This window comes from Heteronotia binoei, chromosome 21 (assembly GCF_032191835.1).
Source record: "Heteronotia binoei isolate CCM8104 ecotype False Entrance Well chromosome 21, APGP_CSIRO_Hbin_v1, whole genome shotgun sequence".
NCBI classification, from domain to species: domain Eukaryota; kingdom Metazoa; phylum Chordata; class Lepidosauria; order Squamata; family Gekkonidae; genus Heteronotia; species Heteronotia binoei.
In genome coordinates this window covers 162,434,589-162,459,111 of record NC_083243.1, presented here as the reverse complement: position 1 = coordinate 162,459,111, position 24,523 = coordinate 162,434,589, and the positions used below count along the sequence as shown (strand labels likewise).

General features: G+C 43.5%; 1 protein-coding gene across 2 annotated transcripts in view; it reads left to right on the top strand.

Annotated features, from left to right (window-relative positions):
- Positions 1-472: 472 nt before the first annotated feature.
- The window catches only part of KMT5B (lysine methyltransferase 5B), a 61,776-nt gene continuing 37,725 nt past the window's right edge, over positions 473-24,523 (top strand). Inside the window, exon 1 of one of the 2 annotated variants that reach the window (XM_060263331.1) lies at positions 473-1,034. The gene's annotated coding sequence lies outside the window, so the exon portion shown is untranslated. The remainder of the gene's footprint in view (positions 1,035-24,523) is intronic. The other variant, XM_060263330.1, reaches the window with a different exon arrangement.

Genomic DNA, 24,523 nt, shown 5'->3' with positions numbered 1-24,523 from the left:
GCTTGTGGTGTGCGAGGGAAGAAGCAGGGCTGAATGCATTGTAGTTTACCAGGTTCTTGACCTCTCTCTCGTTTTCCATTTCTAGGCAGGCAGCAAAAACAAGTTTTCCTGAGGCTCCTCTGGGTCCCCATATAAAGCTCGTGGTCTGCATTCGGTATGCTCGGTCTGTAGGCCTGCAGTAGCAAATAGTTATGTGACCAATATGTAGCACTAAAAACAGGTATACCGTATACTCTGGCCAAACTATTCTGACAGCCACCGTTGCGGTGCTAGTTTATTTAAAGGGGTGACGGGTGAGCATTCATCCCTTTAATTTTTTTTTTTTTCAAAAAAGGCTTCTTTCGGATTCTCAAACTATACCGTGCAGACCGTATATCCCTCCGCATCGAATCTCTCAAGTAACATGCATAAGACTTTCACGGTGTTCCTCCGCCGCCAAGAGAGTGCATAACCACTGCAGAGACAAACGGGATGGGTTCCTACACTTAACTTCGGCCTGTGGAGTTGAAACACTGAGGTACCAACGTTGCCGGTTTCCGTATTCCTCCGCTTTCGAAAAAAAGTGCTTTACTCAGCTTGTTGTGTCCCTCCGCTGCCTTAGAGCACACAAGCAGGAGGCGCTTCTTCTGGCTGTGAGGAACACCGTAGATCTACGAAGACAAAAGACCTTACTCGGACACGGAAGATTCGCCCGTGTGTGTCTGCTTATGCTGGCGGGCGCATTCTACAGAGGATAGGAATTTGTCTTCTCGTTCCGCTTCAGGGTCGTTGTGAGGAGACACGGGAACTCTTTCGCACGAGTGACGGCGGATGGATCTCTAGATACCTTTCCCGATATCGTTCGTCCTTCGTCACCGCCATCTTGGATTTTAATCCGCCATTTTTCCCCTTGGAATTATTATTTTTTTTTTTTATGATTAATTCCACCTCCCCCCCCCCCCTCGGCCGGGATTCTGGACATCGGCGACGGAGACTTTGGACTTCTGGGGTGCCGGGTGGCGAAGAAGCCCTCGAGGTCTAGGGGCAGCCAGGAGGTGAGAGTTTCGCGGAGGGGAGGGGGGATGAATTGGCACGGTGGAGGGCCCCACTCCTTCCGGGGTGGGGGCGGGCGACGAGCGAGCCAGGGCCCACCGGTTGGGCGTGGGGGAGGTGTGGATAGAGGGCTGCTTTTCGTGACTACGGCGGTGTTTGGGGGATGTGGGGTCTCTGTTTTTAAGGGACGTCATCTAAGGGGTGGAGAAATAATTGCGAATCTCTCTCCCCCCCCCCCCCCCCAGGTCAACATTGGGGATGTCGGGCCTTGGACCCAAGGGGTGGGTGGTTGGTTGGGGTGAGAGGAGGGGAACGATTGTGAGATAAAGACGGTGAATGAGATGCTCAGGACGTGGTAGGGTAGGAAGACGGGCAGCAGCCCTTGCTGGGTTTAGGAAGGGGCTCCTCTTCAACCTGGAGGGAGAGGCTGATTGTGGCGGAGTGGCACTGGGAAGACTTCCTGCGGGCCCAGCACAGGGAGCCCTGAGCACCCCCCCCCCCCATGGGTGCTGATGCTGCGTGGCTTTCGTTATTTGCCTTCTCACAATATGTGTATTCCGGTTTAAGGAGGGGGGCTTGAGTGATTAGCCAACCAGGCCCGAGGCTTACACGGGATCTGCCCGTGGGCCCGGAGAGTCTCTACAAGTGTCCCATCCGAGAACTGCACAGGGGCTATTGTGGAGGCGACGAGTTAATAGCTTGCAGTTAGGGTCCAAGGAGGGAGGCGCTGGTTACCTCTGAAGCCGATACGGGAATACCCTCCCCCCCCCCGGGTGGCTGGCTGGCTGTGACAGCTGGCATCCTGCGGTTCTTGGCAGTTAAAGGGGGGAGGGTATAGATCTTCCAAGAAGAACTGGGATGGGTTTCCTGCTGGAGGATAATGTATAAAGTCGGCTTGTTCTGGGTGTTTCTCGTTTTCCCAGTAGACGTGGAAGGAGAAATGGGTTTAAGGAGCCGTACCCGGCGCGGAAAGCAGCTGCGTCTGGGATTAGACAAGAATGACTCAAGTAGAGAAACTGGCGAGCTGATTGCTCCTATCCTCTGAAGAAAGCGAGATGCGACCTCTAGGGGGCAGCGGAGATTCAAGGAAGAGTCGGCATGTAGAATAGAGTCTCTTCCTGATCGCGCAGAACAACGAGAGAACTTTGCTCTAGATCAGGATTTAAAGCGCCAGTTTCTCTTGCGGGTTGAAACTTTTCTCTAGGAAATTCGTTGAAGCTTTCCTACGGAGATCATAGAGACATTCTTTCCCTTGTTGACATTTAGGAATTAATGTAAATTTTATTAAGATGACACTTTCCCCTTCAAAATAGCTTTCAAAAGCATTCTTGGCTTTGCTGATGGAAGACAATAGAAGTATTCATAAGGCTGACAGGGCTACAGAGGAGCAAATATATATTACTGTTTACTGTTTTCTAGTTCATCAGCCAGAGTCAAATTACATCAAAATACAGAACAAGTGATCAACAAAGACCTAGTACAAGAATGCCTGTTTGTGTAACCAAATATATACAGTTTAGTATTACTGGTCATTGACTTGTTGATTAATGACTTGTTGATACTTTATCTTTGGCCTCCGGTTCTGACTGTTTCAAGTCCTTTAACAGGAAGTGGCACACACAATAATACTACAATAAGTAATAACTATACAGGAGCACCCTGTGTGATTGTTCTAGAGCACTGCCATAATTCTATGAATGATTTGTATTTGGATTAGTAGCAGGTGTATAATTTCCCTTTCTGTGAAGCAGCTATAGTATAAGGTGTCCTTTACTCCTATAAAAATCTTTGCATGCTGTTATCTTCACCTGCTGTTTATTCTAACATTCCACCCACTATTTCAGTATACCTGAATGTATATGTTTCATGTTCCTCTTTTAAGGAGCCATATTTGCTTCCATTCCGAGTCTCTTTTGGTTCTGGATCTAAAGGTAACAGACCCTTTGTCTGGAATTTTGATTGAAGCTGAAAACCTTAGAGAGTAGAATCATATGAGGAAACAAATCTAGATGATGGAAGGGGGGGAGAGAATGGTTTGGTTTTCTGGCTGTATTGCAAGCGGCGGGGGGGGGGGATCTTGGGATTTTCTGGAAGTTTATCAGAGGTTTGTCAGTGATCAGATCCACTGAATAAATGAACCTCCCTAACAACAGCTTTCCCCACCACTGCTGTTATCAACCAGCAACAGGATCTCTAAGATTTGCTGCTGTGCTATAGGACATAGTATCAGTTCATGGGAGGCTCCTCTGTTTGTCCAACAGGCTTAACCAGTCATTTATGGCAATAGACTGTACATCCTAAAAAGCTACCTCAGAATAATTAGCAATTATCAGGGGAGTTCCATAAAAGAGAAATATATGTGGATGGTGTTCTTTGAAAATAGGAAGTTGGAAAACCACTGTAGTCACCATTTAGTCTTTGAAAGTAGTGACTAGTTTTCACAGATTGTGAGTAAGATGGTAACCCAACTTCTGAACTTGTCATTCAAACTGCAGATGGAGGCTCACATGTTGGAATGTTCCTCCACAGAATATATCTTACATGTAGAAAACTAGAATGTGAAAGATAAGACTAGGCTAGAGCTCTCCCTGTTACTTACTTTCCCATGTACAGTTTGTGAACCCCCACACCACTCTGTTTGAAGAGGTGCAGTTCTGACACAGCTTTACAATATTATCTGCAATAGGTGCAGGTTAGACCCAGGAGATGCAAAATAGGTTATGTGGTGTTTTCTTCTATTATGTGCATGTACAGCTTTTGAGATAATACAAAGAATTGGAAAATAATTCAGTTTATAATTGGGAAGGTATTTAGTTGAAGTAAACTGCCATAAATTTGACACACTATAGGCCATTCAAACTTATTTAGGCTTGACATTTTTAATCTGCCTATTGTGGTTTTGATTGTCATTAAAATATGTTTTGTATTGTTTGGTATGATGGATAGATGTATTGCTTGGTTATGGAGTATAAAAGGTTTAATTTTGAATTTGTTTTTCGTACCATATATGTTTCTGTGAAGGTTTTTGTTTAAACTAAATGCTCTTGTACAGTATGACATTTGTATTGCTATTAGTAAACAGTAAACATTTTTCTACAGCTGATGTCTTAACAATCTTATGTAACAGAATTCCATGAAGCTTTAGATGAACAAAACAAAAAAAGAAATTGTGTGCCCATTCCTAATTTCAACATTTTAAAATTCTTTGTAAACTTTAGTTGTATGTATGAACATATTTTTCTCTTAATACTGTTATAAAATGTGATCCGTTGTTGGAGCAGTTCTTTTTCATATCTATATTTAATTTGTACACAGGCTCACAGAATAACAGAGAACTGCTTCACATTTCTTTGTTTTGTTAAATCAATGCCACAAATTACAGTTAGTTTAGTATATGGGACAAAACTCTTGTTAAATTACCATGATAGTAGAATTAAATAAATATGCAAGTACTGAAGGCTATTTCGATACCTTAATGGGAACCTCTCATACACAACTGCATTCTGCACATCGGAATACCTGCTGTGTTTAAAATCAGTTACTATCTGTGCTGTAAATCTTATTAAGCAAGTTTAGTCTGCATTGCAGATCTTCAAGGATCTGCTTTTTTATCAGTCACTTGGAAAAGCAGTGTTCCCTCTAAACTGAGTTAGTGTGAGCTAACACAGTTTTTTAGCCACCAGCTCACACATTTTAGCTCAGAAAAAATGGTCCCAGAGCAAACTAATCTATGCAGTAGCTCACAACTTTAATGCCAGTAGCTCACAAAATAAAATTTTTGCTCACAAGACTCCACAGCTTAGAGGGATTATTGAATGGGAATGACTCTTTTTTGTGTATATTTGGCACCTAATTTTTTCAGACAGGTGTTTCGTAGTTACTCCAACTTCTCTCTGAATTCGAGTGGCATGGGGGGGGGGCTGTTCCTTAAAAGCATTATTTCATGGTCCTGCATTTTAAGTGTGTTATCTTAAGCAAGTGGGCACCCTGATCATACAAATGTGTTAAATTGAGATAGCACAAAGTGCAGCATACCACCACAACACTGATACATTCTATGTAAAGCAAGTTTGAGGCAAGTCCAAATTGCCATATTGATTGTTCGTTGTTGTTCTGCAGTTAGTCAGGTGTTTATGACTGCTGTGATATGGCAGACTCTATAGTGGCATGTACTGTTTGCTTTATTTTACTTGATGTACAATCTACCTTTCTCATTGAGATCCAAGATAGAATACATAATGAGAGTGTATTAAAACTTCTGTAATATATTCAAACTGCAATAAAACAGTGTAATACAAACTATAGACAAAGCCAACAAAAGCCTGGGTCACAAAATTGGAAAACAATGCAGTACAAACAGCATAACGCATATTTTTAAAATGCAAAACAAAAACAGTCTAACTTTTTAAACTTTTCTGCCTTTTTTTAGTTTGCCTAATAATAGCTTTCAGAATAGCTATTATTGTCCCCATAATATCACCCCATGCTGCTGGGCTAGTGCAGTATCCTTTGTTGACATTATGCTGGCACAGTACTTTGGTTATGACCTTAAATTAATGCAGCAGCCTTTGTGGATGCTAGCTGAATTTGTCTGCTTTTCCAGCAAACTGCCAAGCTGACTTAAGTGATGTGAAAAGCACCATCATTAAATCTCATTGATCCAACCCTGGGTCTGGTTCAAATTTACCTGACCTGACCCAAAGACATAGCACTGAGATTTAATGAAGGTTGCTTCACACTTCACATTGGTCAGGCATGCAACTTGCCAGAAAAGTAGTTGAGTTGGGAGGTGAGCGTACAGAGTTGAATACAGATCAAGTCTGCCAGTACAGCAGCTTTTGGAATGGGAATATTGTTTGGAAATCTAATTAAAATCAGCAGGAATTGTTTATATGCTTCTGAGTGCAATGGTAATAATAAGTAGCAGCTGGTTTTTATAAGTAGCTTCTGAGCTGTTGCTCAGCTTTTGTGACTGCAACATAACAGTGAGAAGTCGTGCAGTTTAAACACCCTGTGAAAAGAATCTGATCTACAGGGCATATATTTAATACCCAACTTGAGAAGATTGGCATGTAAAAAAAAGTATGTATGTGGCCACTTCACCAGAATCCCCATCTGTTACACATTGGAAGCAATGAAGATGTCCAATGGTAGCTACATTTGAATGTGCTTTTGGGTATGCATCACATTTGTGTGCATGGGTTCCTAATTCAGCAAGTGATATGTCCATGGAAGTCTGCTTACGTACATGGATTTCCTTTGCTGGGTTTCGGTGTTATTGTCTAAGCATCTTGTCCATTAAAACTGTGTTTCCAGGCTATATATAAGAACTAGTGTTGAAGGCAGCCTGTGCATATTTTATGGAAGTAAGTTCCAATGAAAAAAATGGTACTTCCAAGTAAATGTGATTAGGCTAAAAGTGTAAATGTCCTTGCAAAGCAGTTTCTTGGTGAAATTTCTTATAGCCTTTCCCAATTAGGGAAATGCTGCAAGCAATTTAGAGTGGCCCTTGAATTTTTGGTTCTGTTATTGTCATTTTCATATTGGGAGACAAAGTTAAAATGAGAAATAGTTGGCTTTAGAATAAGACTTTTTTTTCTGTTAACACCTTTCCAAATTTCTGGCTTGTGTGTGCACATGCATCTGTGAAAGAGAGAGGGGGCCAATCTTATTTTCAGCAAGAAGCTTGTTTCTGTGTTCATGTGGGCCTACTTTTGTTGGTTTTCCTCCACATGAAGTCAGTTCCCTGCTTTACTTTTGCCCTTTTCTAGTGAAGTTACAATACACAGGTACAGTAGGATGTAAAATTTTAGCTGAAATATTTATTCTGCCATAGAATGACTTCTGATATTTATTGCATGTTTGTAACACTCATTTCCAATCCGTTGCTGAAGTACTGATAGTTTTGACACAGTACATTAAAGTAAAGAGAAAGTGTATCTATTAACTTTTTTTTTTTAGAATAATGCATGTACATTATTTCACTAATCTTTACAGTGACTGTATCACTATACTATTAGGGATGGACACAAACTGGGGAAATGGTGGCTTATATGTTTGCCTGAACCAGTTTGTAGTTCATTTGGTTTGGGAGGGATAAAACTCACCAGGAGTCTTCAGCAGGCTTTTCTTGACCCACTCTCCAACTTTGACGAAGATTGGTTTTGGAATGTCCAAGTTATAGCCTCCCAAAGCAGGTGCCCCCAGGAAAGCTCAGCCTCAGCTCTCAAAACTCCTCTCTTCATTCTGCAAAGTAAAAGCAGGGTATCAGGGTGTCTGCTCCATAGAGCAGAATAGGAGCTCTGTGATTGGCTCTCAGAGCTGCCAATCAAGCTATGGACAACTGCTGTGGGTGTTTCTAGGACACCCAGAAGCCCACCCCCAGCATTGCCTAGGAATTGATTGAATCAGCACACCCAGGCTATCAGGAAGAATGAACCACCAAAATGAACCAAACAAATCACCAAGGGCCAAACCAGTTTGAGGTGAACTGCGAATCATGTTCTGTGGATCCGTTCAAGACCAAGAGATTGTACTTCCAGTGAGTTTATGGCTAAACAGCCACTTGAATCAGAGGGTTGCAGTTTATGAAGGTGTTCCTTTACTTTGTTGATGGATGTGATTGAAAACAGAAATACTTCCACATACTCACTTTAGTTCCCAATAGTGACAACATTTATGGTGAAATCCTGTGAAGATTAACTTCAGTCTAAGCCCACTCATATCTGTCTAAACTCACTAAGATCAATGGGTTTTGATTGGATTGATAGGATTGCACTGTTGATAACTCATCTGTAGGATTCCAATGATATTCTTCTCTAAGTGTTACATTTTTGTGTTCCTTCAATTTATAAAGGTCTTGGTTTCTGATTATTTTAGTGCAACCAGCAACACAGGACTTTCACGTGTAATCATAATAGTGCTGTTGTCTCACCTGGTACTCAGGAGTCAGTCATGATGCTGTACAACCTTTGACTTTCTTCTTTATCTGCCCAACTGCACCTGGGTTGTTAGTGTCCTTGTGCTCTTTTCTCCTGTCTTTCTATTTTGTGGAGGTCTTGAAGAAAGCCCTTGTCAGTTTATAGTGAGGGGATTTCTCCTGATTATCATGTGTGTGTGTGTAAGTCTTGTCAGCTGCTGTTAGTTATGGAAAAGGGCTTTTTTCTCTTTTGTATGGAAACTAAGTGATGTTTAATTACTACTGAGCAGAGCTAGAGCTAGTGGAGAAATTTTAAAACAACTTTTTGTTGATCATCTGAAGTACTGGGTGTAGATAGCTGTCCTTGAATAGTGTTGAAATATCTTTTAGGAAGCATAGTGTTGGCATACTGATAATTCATATAGTGTCAAAAGGCACATTGAATGCTAGGAATTATTAGGAGAGGTTGAACATAAGATTTTAGATATGTAATATGGCCACATTCAGAATACAGTGAACAGACCTGATCACCCCACCTCAGAAAGGATATGACAGAGATGAAAATATACAGAAGGGGATGCCAATATAATTAAAAGTTTGGAGCACCAAGGCTAAGATAGTAGGGACTTTTGAGTCTAGAAAAAAGACAACTAAAGTGATTGTGATCAAACTTTATAAAATTATCTGGATAAAGTAGATAAATATCCCTTCTTCCATAATGCTAGAATTGGAAGGGGGATAACAAGTTGATGGGTGGTAGATTTGGAGCAGACAAAAGCAATTACTTCTTCACACAACATATAATTAGCTTCTGGAATTCACTGTTACAAGGTACAATGATTGTCACTAGATTAGATGGCTTTAAAGGAGATCTAGAGAAGTTAATGGAGGTTTATCAATAACAGTTCGATATTAGCTCAGTGTTACACATTCCAAGGTATCATGTCTCTGTGAATGCCAGTGGTTGGGGAACAGCACTGGAAGAAGTTCATGTCATGCTCGTGAGTTTCCCAGAGACCTGTGGTTGGCCATTGTGGACAACAAAATGCCTAACTAGATGGACCCATGATCTGAGGTAGCAAGGTTCTTATGAGTTGGGTTTTCCCAATGTTGCAGCTATTGTGAACAACTGTAGTAGCACAGTGAAGCTTCTCTTACTGGCCACTTGTATGACTGCAGATATCTCCAAACAGAAACACAAGAAGTCACAAAGTTGCCAGGGTCATTTGCCTAGGACCATGTGAGTCTGATGTTGACGAACTGCTTCACTACTTGGTAGAGATACCCTTAAAATAGCTGTTTTTAAATATCTGCTATTGCTTTGTAGTTGGTGTCTTTTGAGGGTGGGAGGAAACTGAAAGCAGTTCCGGGATCAAAACCAGAGAGAAGTTCATGAACTTTATTCTCATTGATAGAAGCTACAACTAGTATTGTTAAATTTATATAATTAAATTAAAGATAATGTTATTGCTCTGTGAAAATTAACTTTTTGTAAATAGCATATCAACTCTGATTAATAATACTTTTATGATTAAATTATTTGTTCTAGGAATTGTTCTAATAATTATAATATACTTGACCATTACTTATCCAGTGTTTAACTGGTGTTTATCCAATACTTATTCAAATGTTTAAGAGTCAAAATTATAATACCCAAGATATGAAGCTGCTCTCACTTTTATTCACTTGTTGCCTGAACTAGTATATGTTTAATTAAAAATTAGTCTCTTTGCGTTTAATATGGTTTGCTTTCAGGTAACTGTAGAACTGTAGATGCAGGCTGGTGTTCTGTTCACATTTATGCGGAAGTAAGCTGAATTGCAGTCTGTGGGATTGACTTCAAGTGTAACATGTTTAGGAAAAGGCAGTTACTCTTTCTTGCTCGCAGGGTAGCAGGCTGCTATTTCCTTCATTGAGCGTTCAGGCAGAAGTGCTGCAGAAATGCCCAGTAATAATGTATTGTTGAAATGTAATGCCAAGGTTTCTAGTTCAGTGGTCTGTACAGTTTGCCATTGGTGGAGTGCTTGAGATGCAGTGCACTGGCTTGATATTTCCTTAATCAATCTAACTGTAGATATAGGAACAAAATCTTACAAGAAATTCTATTTGAATTTGTAGTCAGGGGTGCTCTTTCTTAATCGTTGAGGAATTGCCGTGTAATAAGGAAATAACATGTTCAATTTGGCTAAATTGTTAGTAGTTCCTAAGAATTTCAGCAGTATTAATAGTATTTAAAACGTTATTGTAAGTTAGACATAGTTATCCAGTCACTTCCACATTTTTAATGTGTGCAGGAGTGTGTGTAATTTGAGTAAAATTTCATGCCTAGAAATACTGTAACCATGTTTTTCCACTAGGGGAAACTCCTAGTGATATGGACTTTCTGTTCCTCACTGAAATTACTGGAACCTGGGTGTAGTTGCAAGGAATGTCTTGGAAAACTTGATTTGAGTACATTTTAACTGTTTTCCATTTTAAGTTAAAGACTTTAGATAGTTATGGACCTTTTCTTAGAATTAGAGAAGTGCTCTGGATTTGTGATTTTGCATGTCAGCTAATGTCAGCCTAGTATGCCCTAATATGTAGTATCCAAATTATTTTTGCAAAGCTGTTCTGAACTTTATAATAGTCTAGATTTTTGCATTAGATCATGCAGCTGTTTGGAATTTGTCAGAGCATAAATATGCTCTTTCAGAATCTGAAATCAGTTTTCAAAGAATAATATGGAGAGGTGAAAGAAAATGGAGAGGAAATGATACAGTGCTGTGTTTTCATCAAGGTAACAGGATGTAAGGGCTTATTGAAAATGTCTCATTGCTAGAATTTGAATCTCCCTTATTTTTATAGCTGATTGTATAGCTGATGATCTAGTTAAAACAAGTATGATGAAGTCTTGTTCATCTTTTTTTTTAAAAATAAGATTTTTTTCATGTTGCTGTCTACTGGGTTTTGCAGTTTTGGAAAGCTGGAAGTTCTTTCTGTATTGTAGAATTCTTATATTCAGCAGTGGGCTGTGAATATCTGTTTGTGCTGCTCAGTATATGCCTGTATATGCCAGTTCTGTTTGTGCTAATATTGTTGATTATTGGAGGAAGGGGGGGTCATGCAGTATTTATTTCTTTTGATTTATATCCCTCCCTTCCTGTAGGCAGACTCAGGGCAGGTCACAACAATAAATTACAAAAACGAAAGCAATTAGAAATAAATATCAACATAATTTAAAACAGTTAAAAGGTATGCATTGTATAGTTGTAGTTCAGCAATCTTAAAGCTGGGTGTGGTTGGACAGTAGCTGAGCTATAAAGACCTTATTAATAGCAGCACAGAGTTTAAAGCTGCAGCAGGTAAGCCAGCTGGTAGACGCCTGCCGCCTCAACCAAAGGCTTGGCAGAATAGCTCCATTTTGCAGGCCCTTTGAAACTGTAATAGGTCTTGCAGGGCCCTGATCTCAATTGGGAGCATGTTCCAAGCCAGGGCTGGGGACATCCAACAAATGGTGGTCTGAGAAGCACAAGGCTCTCTGGGGCACGTAAGCAGTCCCTTAGATATGTCGGTTCCAGGCTGCATATGGCTTTAAAGGTCATCAGCAGCATCTTGAAACAAATATGATACTCAGTTGGTAGCCAGTGCAATTGGCAGAGCACCAGCTGGTTGCATGCTTGCACAGGTATTGCAGTCAGAAGGCATGCTGCCACATTTTGCGCCAGCTGGAGGTTCCAGATCAATCTCAAGGGTAAGTCCACATAAAGTGAGTTACAGTAATCAAGCCTGGAAGCAACCATTGCATGGATCACTGTAGCCAAGTCCTGGGAAGAGAGGAAGGGAACCAGCTGCCTGTTCTGCTGCAGATGATATTTAGCCAAGGCCTTTAAAATATGTTGGGACCTTTGAATTTAGTATCCTGTATTTTTTAGAAAATAGCCTTGTGCAAAACAGAAACAAACATGGTTTTAGACCACCTGCACTCTGACCCCCATATAAAATATTTGAGAGATGGCTTCTGTCATACTGCTTTCAATTAATTATCTAGTCAATTCCCACATATCTGAAGTAGTATCTTGTGTGATGGGGGTTAGTGGTATCAGGCCTTGGATTAAGTGGCTTTGCTTGCCTTTGACATCTACTTCCTATTCTGTTGCTATGTCATGGCTGCAAGTTTGAACCAGCAGAGGATTCTGTCATTATGCTATTTCATATACTCATTTCTGAACAGTGTATTTGTCTCTGCTGACCCTTGTTTAGTGCTTCTAGATCAGTTTGTATGTCTTGAGCAGTAGATTACTTTGGCTGGCTTTCAAGGTCTTCAGTACTTCTTTCCTCAACCTTGTTCTTTTCCTAAAACCCAGTTGTTCTGCTCTGTCCTCGTAAACTTCTCCAGCCTATCCTCACCCCTTTTTGGATTTACTTTTCAAAGACCTCAGCTTGTCTTTTATGACACTGCTGCATTCACTGAACAGACGCCATGGCATAGCTGCTAATATTGGCTCATTCCTGACCATGTCTTCAATGCTTGTTTCCTGTAGACTCTTGGCAATATAGAGACATATGCACTTCAGCTTTCTAATATATATTTAAAATGGGAGTGAATGCTAAAACCAGTGCACAGTTCAGCTATTGATATTATTTCACATATTGAGACTAGCGGAAGGAAATCTGTACAGTCATGGGTGGCTATTATAAAACCTTTTGATTTGATAGTTTTGAAAGCTGAGATTCTGCTGCCTCTTTTGTTTCTATTAGTTATTATTGTTTATTTAGTTTTTGTGATTGACTTTTAAAGAAATTTAATACAGAAAGACTCAAACCTTTAGAACTCTGGGCATTTCTAAGTGTTTTATTAAAGGAGATCCTTGAGATAAATTTATAGGAATGGGCACAGACCAGAAAATACCAGTTCAGTTAATGAATCGAACTGGACCAGTTTCTAGACTAAACCCACAGCCCAGTTCACAAACCAGTTTGTGAACTGATCTGGATTTAAAAAGCTCCCCAGGGGCATTTGTGGCTCCAACATCACAGGGTAACTCCAGCTCATTCTTCTCAACATGCCTAGCAAATTTGGCCCACATTGGAATTGGGGGGGGGGGGGCTGAGTTACAGACCCCTAAGAAAAAGTTGCCTGAGACAGGACATCACCCATGCCAGTTCAGGACAAAAACTGATCCAGGTGAGCTAGAAGCCTCCAACTCCCAGAGTTCCTCCCTGGGATGACCCTCCACAATTTGGGGGGTCTGAGTAGCAGACCCCCAAGCAAGGTGCCCCCAGGAAACTGCTTTTGGGGGAGTTATTCAGTGCCAGTTTCAGACAGTGCTGAGTGGACCTGGTTAAGTTACAGGAATCCGACTTCAGCTCGCTCACCACTAGGAAAGGAAACCACAGGATCATGTGTGGAGTGGTGGGGTGATGTGGGTTTCTGCAAACCAGGGGGCGGTGGATGATCTTAGGCAGTATTAATGGACCAACTAGGAGACAGTACTTTGGGATAAATCTGGTGGCTTATGGCTTGGTGCCTTTGGCAGCCCCAGGCATCCACTGTGGAAGATTTCTGGCAGCAGGAAAAGATGGTTTGTATGGAGATGTGTGCTCCTGGTTTGCCTAACATATGCACACTTTCCCCAGAGCACAAGTTCTCAGGGGTAATCACATTGCAAGAGGGAGGAACAAAAGCTATGGTAGAGCATTCCACTTTGTGACTCAGGGCACCCAGATTCACAAGGAGTGGAAAATTCTGGACTGGATGTGCTGGTAGACACCAGTTTGAAATAGTGCCATCCAGGTATCACATAGCCTCCAGGCAACCCCAAAGTCAAAATAAAAACATGTTGTAAAAGCAAAAAAAGTTCCACTCAAGTTTTCCACCCTTAGCATCAAAGAAGGAGACAGGAGGGGAAAAGGAATTTTAGCACTGGAATGCAGAAAGTGGAAATAAGGTTAAAAAGAGAGAGATTATGATGCTTTTATTCTGGCAGTTTGTATAGTGGTCAGGAGACCCAACAGGTTTCTCCACTCAGCCACTCAAGTACAAGGAGAACATTCCTCCCCTCCCGTCCTTAGGGAGACTGACAGACATCTATCATTGGAAATCAGACTTGCCTGTCAGCTTCAGATTATCACTGTTGGTCCCTTGATGGCTGGAAAAGCCCACGCATACTCAATTTTCAGTGTGAAACTCCATGGGTGAGGCTTTGCCAAGAGTGGTATGAGAGCTTCTGAGCCAGGCCAAGAAGCTCAGAGACTTCCGGGTCTGACATTCAATCTGAGCCCTCTGAGCCTTGAACTGCGCCAAGTCTGGGCCGGATTTTAGCATGGCGTTTTGGGTCTGTGCCCATCTCTATATATTTATAAGTACTCCTCCACTTGCACCTGCTGAAATGGCCTTGGGTTAGCCATAGCTCTCGTAGAGCTGTCCTTGAAAGGGCAGCTGCTGTAAGAGTTCTCTCAGCCCCACCCACCTCAGAGGGTGACTGTTGTGAGGGGAGAAGATAAAGGAGATTGTAAGCCGCTCTGAGTCTCTGATTCAGAGAGAAGGGCGGGGTATAAATCTGCAATTCTTCTTCTTCTATAAACTGTCTCTGCTTTATATTGTGTATGGAAGGGATCAAAGAAATCATGTTAGAAGGGCTGGATAAGAAATTTGGGGAAGTAGAAAGTGGCCCTTCACTGTCAGCCAGTTTATTTATTTGATTTATATCCTGCCCACCATCAAGCAGGCTTAGGGCGGGTAGCAACAAGAGAACTTACAGAACTACTGAAACCATCACAATAAATTACCTAAAACCATTTAAAAGATGGCAAAATTATATATTAATTTATAAGGTTCTGAAAAGCCAGATAGATGATAGAACAGAGAGCCACAGCAGAAATAGTAGTAGCATCTCTTTACATGGGCAGGTATAATAGGGCATTTTTCGGTAAGAGAGGCCAGATCTGCCAACTCAACCAAAGGCCTGGTGGAACTGCTCCCTTTTACAGATCCTGTGAAATTGTAATGAGTTTCACAGGACCCTAATCTCAAGCAGGAACATATTTCACCAGGTGGGGGTGAGGACAGAAAAAACCCTGGCTATGGTCAAGTGACGGAGGTCTTTCTTAAGTACAAGTGCACAGATGAGGCAACTAAACTCTGTTCCTATGTAGCAGAGGTGAACAGTGTTGCATGGAATGATAGCACTGTCTTACATCTCTTGCTCCTCTTTGGTTCTCTGTATCTGGTTTCTTTCTACATAAAAACTTTTACTGTGATTAAAAAATACCAGCTATGGCTAGGGATGCCCACTAGTTGTTGATCAACAGAATGCAAGGCTCTTCAAGGGACATAGGGGAAAGACAGTCCCTTAGATATGTTGGTTCCAGGCCACATAGGGCTTTAAAGGTTAATACCATCACCTTGAAACAGATCCAGTACTCAATTGGGAGCAGGTGCAATTAGCGTAGCGCCAGCTGAAAGTGCATCTGCCCAGACCTTGCAGTCATCAGACATGCTGCTGCAGTTTGCACTAGCTGGAATTTCGGGATCAGATTCAAGGGTAAGCCTATGTAAAGTGAGTTACAGTAATCTAACCTGGAAGTGATCATTGCATGGGTCACTGTAGTCCCACAAAGAGATAAGGAACCAGTTGTCTGATCTGCCAAAGATGATAGAAGGCAGACCTGGCAACAGTGGTGACCTGGGCCTCCATAGAAAGCAAGGCATGCAGGATCAGCCCTAGGCCCGATAGTGCCCCGCCAAACACTGAGAGTCTGATTTTCAAACATAATCTCCCAAATCTCAGGCACAGGACCTTCATCTTCATTGGATTAAGTTTCATCCGACTCCAATATAGCCACCCTGCCATGGTCTCCAAAGCCCTGTCCAAATTATCTAGGGTGGATTCTGGGTGGCTATCCATCGACAAATAGAGCTGGATGTTATCAGTATATTGGTGACAGCCCAATCCAAACCCCCATTGGCAAGGGGGTGCATGTAGAGGTTGAACAAAATTGGCAAGAGGATTGCTCCCTGTGGCACTCCATGTTTCAGTGGATATTGTAGGGAGACCATCTCTCTGTCCCTGACCATGGAGGAAAACCAGCAGTTCCCCTTTATTCCTGTGTTGGCGAGGTGGTGGGCCATTAGTTCATAATCTAGCATCTCAAATGCAGCTGTTAGGTCAAGAAGCAGCAGCAGTGCCAACCTGCCCCAATCCAGGAGAGCATCCATGAGGGCAAGCAGCACTGTTTCCATCCCGTGGCCAGGGCGGAAATCTGACTGGAATGAATCCAGGATGGCTGTATCATCCAGGAGAGCCTGAAGCTGCTCAGCCACCGCCCTCTCAACTACCTTGCCTAAGAATAGCAAGTTTGAAACTGAGCAGTAGATGGCCAAGACTGCAAGGTCCATTGATGGTTTTTAAAAGTGGGTGTACCACAGCCTCCTTCAGTCCTGCTGGGGAAGTTCCCGACAAAAGAGACAAGTTAATAATTTCTTTCAGTGGAACCTGGACACCATCTCCAGGATGGGCACAGGTCAAAGAGGGAAGTGATAGGCCTCACATCTGCCAGGATCCTGTCAACATCCTCCTGGGAGAGTTGGCTGAAATGGTCCAAAAACTGACCTGAAGATGGGTAAGGGACTTCCAGTTCCTTTACTGTGTATCAGTTGTGGTCAGGAGGTCTTGGCAGAATGACGAGTTTGTCTGCGAAATAGCTCGCAAATACCTCGCACCCAATAGTCAGTTCTCTACTGTTTTATTTGCCTTGTGGCGATGTAGTTAGCGACTAAATCGTCCTAAACGATTGGGCCAGGCAAAACCTTGCAGATTCAGTGGAAGCTGCATAGAAATCTATCTTTGCAGCCTTCACTGCCATCTCATAGGCTTTCATAAATGTCCTGTGTTTTTCCTGCTTCATCACAAGTGTGCCACCACCCTACCTCTAGCCATCTCAGCTCTTATTTCATTCCCCATGGCTGCGGGGTATACCAATGAGCTAATTTGACCCAAGTGTGGAGAGGGTGCCAAGGGGCGGTCTTGTTAGTGGCTTTGGAGAGTCAGCAGTGCCAGTCCTCCACCAACACATCTGCCGAGCTGCCACTTGTACTGGAACTTCCAGCTATTCCTGTATTTCCCATTCTTACGCCAATTTTGACTCATTCTGCTGTCTAAACTATATCTGGATCTCTGCTCACCTTTCCTAGGGAGTCTGAATCCTGCAGTGGCTCAGAATGAGTCCAGAATAGCAACCTGGTGTGTTGTGTTTAGTTTTTCTTGCAGTAGATGTCCATGGAAGAGATTGTGCCAAAGGAAGTTTTGAGGCTAGTCTTTTTGTCTGTCTCTCCGTTTCCAAAATATAGGTTGTAAGCACTAGCTACTACATGTCTAGTGAGAAATGGGGGTGGGAGGAATAAGAACACTGGAGAACTTCAAGAAAAGAAGAAGGCTAATGGTACCAGAGGATCTAGACATCCCTAACCATCTTTCAAAGGCTAAGAAGTGGTTGTGAGATTACCATGTGCCTGAGTGTGCTGCTGTTGTAAGCAAGATTATCATACAGCTGAGCTCCACAAACTAGAAATGAGTCAAAGGAATCTATTCAAGATTGGTGATTTGGATATTCTAACCAGGATATATAGGTGTGTCAGCCTATGGGAAATGCAGACATTTACTTGAGTATTTCTTGAGGTCCATATGTCTAAGCCAGGAGCTCAGACAGCTAGAGAGAAAGTGGCAGAGTGCCCATAATGAAGCAAGAAGAGCATCCTTATAGGTCCTTTATGAAGACTTATGAGATGGCAATCAAGACAGCTAAGATGACTTTCTATGCAGCTATGATTGCATCTGCGAACTTGCATCTGGTCCAGTTGTTTAAGAAGATTCGGACTTTAACTACATTGACACAGAGCAACCTACAAAAGAAGGAATTGAACTTTGGCTGTGAGGTTTTTGTAAGACATTTCACAGATAAGGTCTCATTGCTCCGCCATGACCTCCCCACTACATTTGATATAGTAAGAGAACTAGAAGCCCTGAGCTCATCTTCAGATACCAACCTGGATCATTTTGACCCACTCAGCCTGGAGGAGTAAACAAGTTGCTCGCAATTTCCTAACCATCTGCTGCCTGGATCTGTGCCCCTCATGGCTTATTAAAGCTGGCCATGAGGGGTTATGTGATACTCTGAGGGATATTGTCAACAAATCCCTTTTAGAGGGCCTCTTTCCTAGTAGGCTTAAGCAGTGGTTCATCCTTTCCTGAAGAAGCCATCGCTGGACCCCACCAATCTTGCCAGCTATTGACCAGTGTCCAGGTTGCCCTTTTTGGGCAAGATTATTGAGAGTGCTGTGGCAAGACAATTGCAGAGCTTCTTGGATGATACCTCTGTGTTGGATTCCTTCCAGTCTGGTTTCAGCCCAGGTCATAGCACGGAGACAGCCTTGGTTGGTCTCACTGACAGTCTTCAGAGACACCTGGATCAAGGTGGTTCAGCATTGCTGCTGTTATTAAAGCTGTCAGCTACATTTGATATGGTCAACCATCAGCTGCTAATTCACCACCTTGCCGATGTGGGAATTATGGGGGACAGCTTTACAATTGCTGATCTCTTGTCTCCAAGGTTGGGGACAGAGGGTGGCACTGGGGAGGGAGCTCTCCCAGAGACACCCACTAGAATGTGGGGTGCCTCAGGGGGCAGTACTCTCCCCTGTGCTGTTTAATATCTTGCCAGGTTGTCCGGAGGTATGGGCTTGGATGTCATCAGTATGTGGATGACATCCAACTGTATCTGATGTGGGATCGCGGGCTGAATGATATGCCAGCAGATCTTGACCTGGTGCTGCAAGTGGTGGCTGGTTGGCTCAGACAGAGCCAGCTGAAAATGAATCCAGTGAAGATGGAGCATTTGTACCTGGGAGTGGTGGTCTGGGAATTGGACTTCCTTTCCCAGCCTTCGGCGGTGCACCTTTGGTGCCAGCGTGGGAGGTTAAAAGCCTGGGAGTGCTCCTGGATACCTCCATATCTGTGGAGGCCCAGGTGATGGCTACTGCCAGATTGGCCATTTACCATCTGTGGCTGATAAGGTAGTTGGCCCCCTACCTTGATCACAGCAACCTGACTACAATGATGCTTGCTTTGGTCACCTTGAGGCTGCATTGCTGTAATTCTCTCTACATGGGACTACCTTTGACTCAAGCCCAGAAGCTCCAGCTAGTGCAAAATGCAGCTGCATGGATTCTCCTTGGGCTCTCTTGGAGGGAGCATATTCAACCAGTGTTGCAACAACTGCACTGCCTGCCTATAGCATACTGGGTTCACTTCAAATAAATAAGCGGTAGTTGTGGGCCATCCCATTTTGCACAGCTGCTGCATGTTGCCTTTGCATACGCTGTAAAGTGGTGTGGACAAAAGTAGATTGTAGTAAATCACTGACAATTTCCTCTGGAGTCCTATTGCTTGTGGGTTGTTCAGATAGTTGCAAAGAATGCTGGACTGGGTGGACTGTGGTCTGTTCCAACAGTACATTTCTTAAGCAGGAGGACATACTTAATACAAACACATTAACTGTTAAGAAATCCTAAATATTACTTTAAAAGGTAAAGGTAGTCCCCTGTACAAGCACCAGTCGTTTCTGACTCTGGGGTGATATTGCATTATGACGTTTTCATGGCAGACTTTTTACAGAGTGGTTTGCCATTGCCTTCCCCAAAGAATTACTTTGTACTTCGTAAATTGATATTGCAAATTGAAACACATTGGTTTGTTTGCTGCAAGGATTTTCTTCTTTAAAAGATCATACAAAATGGAAGTTCTCCCTCAGAGGATATCTGAATGGATTATTCCCTTGATCCTCTAGGGAGACAGGAATCTTTTTTCTCCTTCCTTTTGGTGCCTTGGGATAACCCCGCCCCTTCAGTTTTTGTTCCTGCCTCTGAGGGAGTAGCAGCATCTAGTTTAGGTTTAACCTAGTTAGGATTTCTCTCTGTTATTATTCCTTCCTATATCTTTAAATCTACCATCTTTTAATCTTCTCATCTTCTTCTGTTCCCTTTACATTTAAAAAACAAACAAACAAAACACCCTCTTCTCTATTCTGTTTTCCCCCTTCTTTCCACCCTTACGGTCGTGAGGAAAAACGCCTTAATGGCAGCAAGGAAGCAGTCCAACAGATTTTTGTCCAAAGATGATCATGTTGAGAACGCCGCGCTAGTGCCGTCGATGAGGGACAGTGGGGCCGGCTTGTCTTCGAGGCTTGCTTGCGCCAGCCATGATACTGCTGCAGATGAATGCGCGGCACCTGCAAACGATGGCGGGTAGAAGAGGCCACATCTTCTTTGGGAGCTTTGGCGGCAAGCGGCAGTGGCCATTTTACAGCGGGCGAAACAAGCTCCAGAGCTTTCCCACTTCCTCCAAACAGCGCCACAGGGGCAGACGGAGATTCCTTCCTTCCTAAGGGCCTCCAGAATAATGGTGCTGGGTGGTCTGTTCTTCAGACTGGTAACATAACTGCGACCATTGGTACCCTCAGTTCTGAGTTGCTGCAGGCCCTTGCTAAAATGATGCAGGCTGAAATGATAACATTTTGGGCCAGGGTTGGTTTGGTTTTCCAGGGAGGGTGGTTTCAAACCCATCTACCTCACAACGTAACCTCTTACCCAACCAAGGCAGCAAGGAAAGCCACCCCTATAGTTAGGGGAAAGGATGACTCAGGGCTGATTCTGTGGACTCAGAATCGGAGAGGGAGGACAGGGAGAAGGGAGGATTCCTCTCTGAGGAGGACAACGATGAAATACAGGTGCCTGAACAAGCATCTCATTTTTTCAAGGCAGAGAATTGCCAGTACCTCTTAAGCAAGACTCTGAGGGCTTTAGAGATCAGGGAACTCCCACCTGAGTAGGACTCTAAGGTTCCTAATTCAAAAAAGTTAAGGTCCAGGGCTAGTGGAAGCACTGAGTTTCTACCTAGAGTTACAGCGACAGAAAAGGTGTTTCCTTTCCCTGATTCATTTGAAAGGCAGCTCAGAGCTGTATGGGACAAGCCCGCTTTAAACAAACAGTTTCCACAGAACGTCAAAAAGCTTTACGCTTTACCTGCTATACTAATGAGCTTCTCCAGGTCCCAGCTGTTGATGCTCCAGTAGCAGCTTTACAGTCATCTGGTCTCTTGTCTGAGGACAGCCATGGAAATATCAGAGATGGTCAGGACAAAAAAGCTGAAGTGGCATTAAGAAGATTACATTAATCTATTGCCATTATAGTCAGAGCAGCTTCCACAGCATCTCTGGTATCCAGAGCCTCTATTGTGTGGATTAGGAAACTCATCAAAATTTTACCAGAAAAAAAACAGATGTCTGTTAGAGGGTTCCACACGTATATTAAAGGCTACATCCTTTGCAGCAGATGCCACTCTAGACATAATCGCCTTTGCCTCCAGAGCCATAGCTTCCACAGCAATTACCAGACGACTACTATGGCTCAGAGTGTGGTCAGCAGATCTTCTCTCAAAGTATTTGGTGTCTGCCTACCCATTTCAGGGAGACCGACTATTTGGAGATTCTCTAGAAAAAATTCTTGTGGAAACAAAAGAAAAGAAAAAAGCCATGCCACAGTCTATCAAGCGAACTGATAAATCTCTCATCCATTTCGATCACAGCATTCTCTGACCTGATTTCATTCAGACGAGATCCAACTGGGAATCGTCCAAACCATCATTCAAGAGGGGATCCTTTGATTCTAAATTTCTCAAGAACAACTTCTCCAAGTCTGACTGACAGGGCTGAGAGAACAAACCCAAACAAGCTTGACTGCATAAATTTCCTAGTGAGAGCCTGCCTGCAGCAGGCTTTCTTGCAGCATGGCAGGCTTCTTTAGCGGACTCTTAGGCTCAAGAGGTCATCACTCAGGGATATACTATCGAGTTCCACAAAATTCCACCCAACTGGTTTGTGAGGTCCCCTGTGGCCCGAAACCAGTCCAAGAGATCTATCACATTTAGAGCCCTGCAACATCTTCTCGACATCCAAACCATCGAGCCAGTACCACATACGGAATGGGGCCAAGGAGTTTACTCCATCCTGTTCACAGTACCCAAGAAGAACGGGGATTGGAGAGCCATTCTGGACCTCAAGTTCTTCAGTCAGTTTGTCAAACTTCGACACTTCTGAATGGAGACTTTGAAGTTCATACTCCCAAATGAGTTTCTCACCTCCATAGACCTCACAGAGGCCTACCTCCATGTCCCACTTCATCCGGCCCACAGACGTTTTCTTCAGTTTGTAGTAGAAGAGCAACATTTCCAATATTGGGCCATGCCATTCAGCCTATCGACTGCACCCAGAGTATTATCCAAATTGCTCATCAACCCAGTAGCACACTTCCGGAAACAGGGTATACACGTCCACCCATATCTTGATGATCTGCTAGTCCGCTCCAGCTCCAAGTGTCTCCAGGACACAGTGACAACGATCGAGTGTCTTCAGCAACACGGGTTCCTAGTCAACTTCACAAAAAGCTCTCTTTCCCCTTCTCAGCGGATAGAGCATCTGGGAGCAATCATAGACTCTCAATCCACCACTCTGTTTCTTCCATCGAGCAAAGCCAGAAAAATATGTGAGGCAGCCCGGAAGGTGATCAGCCGTCATTCATTCACACTCATGTCACTGGTCAAGCTGATGGGTCTCCTGGTGTCATGCATAGAGACAGTGCAATAAGCACGACTACATACCAGACCTTTTCAACTCTTTCTGAGACCCTACCATCATGGAAAAGCAGGAGATGAACATCCTGGTCCCAGGCAAAATGAAGACCAGCTTGCTGTGGTGGGCACAACTAAATCTTTTACAGGGAAGGAGGTTTCAGTTTCCAACCTCACAAGAGATCTTCACGGATGCCAGCTTGCAGGGATGGGGAGCAGTATTTCACAATGTCCCAACCCAAGGGCAGTGGTCAGCAGCAGATAAACTACTTCCCATCAACATGCTCGAAATCAAGGCAATCAGGTTGGCACTAACTCACTTCAGTCACACCCTTACCAACCAACATGTGCTGGTGAGGATGGACAACATCTCAGCCAAGACATACTAGAACAAACAGGGCAGATCGAGATCGTCTCAGCTTCACAAAGAAGCCATGAAGATTCTGCACTGGGCAGAGAACAATCTTTCATCCATTCAAGCTGAACATATCAAAGGACTAGAAAACGTCCAGGCAGACTGGTTAAGCAGGGAGACCATAACCAAAGGGGAATGGTCCATCAACCAAGAACTGTTCCAATTAATTTGTCACTGGCTGGGCAGTCCAATAGTAGAACTGTTTGCCTCCCATCCAAACCATCAACCTCCCAGATTCTTTTCCAGATATTACCATCAGAACACGGAAAGGATAGATGCTCTGACAGCACCTTGGCCAAAGGGACTGCTGTACTCTTTTCTTCCTCTTCCTCTGCTTCCCAAGGTCTTACGCAGGGTGATGGACCTGAAGGCCGAAATCATCCTGATTGCTCCATTTTGGCCATGCCAGTCATGGTTTTCAATGTTGCACCTGCTGTCAATTCAAGCACCCCTGCAACTTCCGACATCGCCGGACGTGCTGCATCAGGGTCCGATATGGCATCCCAATCCCGAGTGGCTGTGTCTGACTGCGTGGCAGTTGAGTGGACATGCTACTACAGTTAGGTTACTCTCCCGCAGTAACGGACACCATGTTGGCATCTCGAAGGCCTGCAACGATCCAAATATACAATATGACGTGGAAGGCTGTTGTCTGCTGGTGCAGACAAAAAAAGATAGATCCTCTTCATCCATCAGTAGCTGCAATCCTGGCCTTCCTGCAGGATGGACTACTTTCTGGCCTCAAGGCAGCCACTCTGCGTCGACAGACTGCAGCACTTTCGACAGTCTTACCCTCCATTAGGGGTTACAAGATATTGAGACATCCCCGCATTCAGATGTTCCTTACAGGGGCCACTGCTAAGACTCCCCCACAGGTCCACCGATTTCCCACTTGGAGACTTAATACAGTACTTCCCGCTCTTACAAAGTCTCCATTTGAACCACTGAGGGAAGTGGGTTTGAAGTGGCTTCATCTGAAGATTATCTTTTTAGTTGCCATAATGTCGGCCTGCAGAGTTTCAGAACTTGCAGCGCTATCTATCAAGTCCGGTCTATGTATTTTTCACAAGGACTAGGTAGTCCTGAGGGCTGACCCCACATTCATTCCAAAGGCCGCATCTGCTTTTCATCGGTCCCAGGAAATCTGCTTGCCCACCTTTTGTCCTCAACCCAAGCATCCTAAAGAATGGCTTTGGCATACGCTAGATGTCCAAAGGGCTCTAAAGATTTATATTGCCAGAACTGAATCCATCAGAAAGTCGGATTGCCTATTTATCAACATAGGTCTTCCTAGACTGGGGGAAAAGATGTCAAAGAGATCTATCAGCTCTACTCTAAAATTATGTATTGTGGAAGCATACAAGGCCATGAGACTTCCAGTTCCCAGCAACATCACCACTCACTCGTTATGCAGTGCTTTTACCAATGCAGCTCTACTAAATCATGCTTTGGTGGAAGAAATGTGGTCATCAGTTTCTACATTTGTCAGGCATT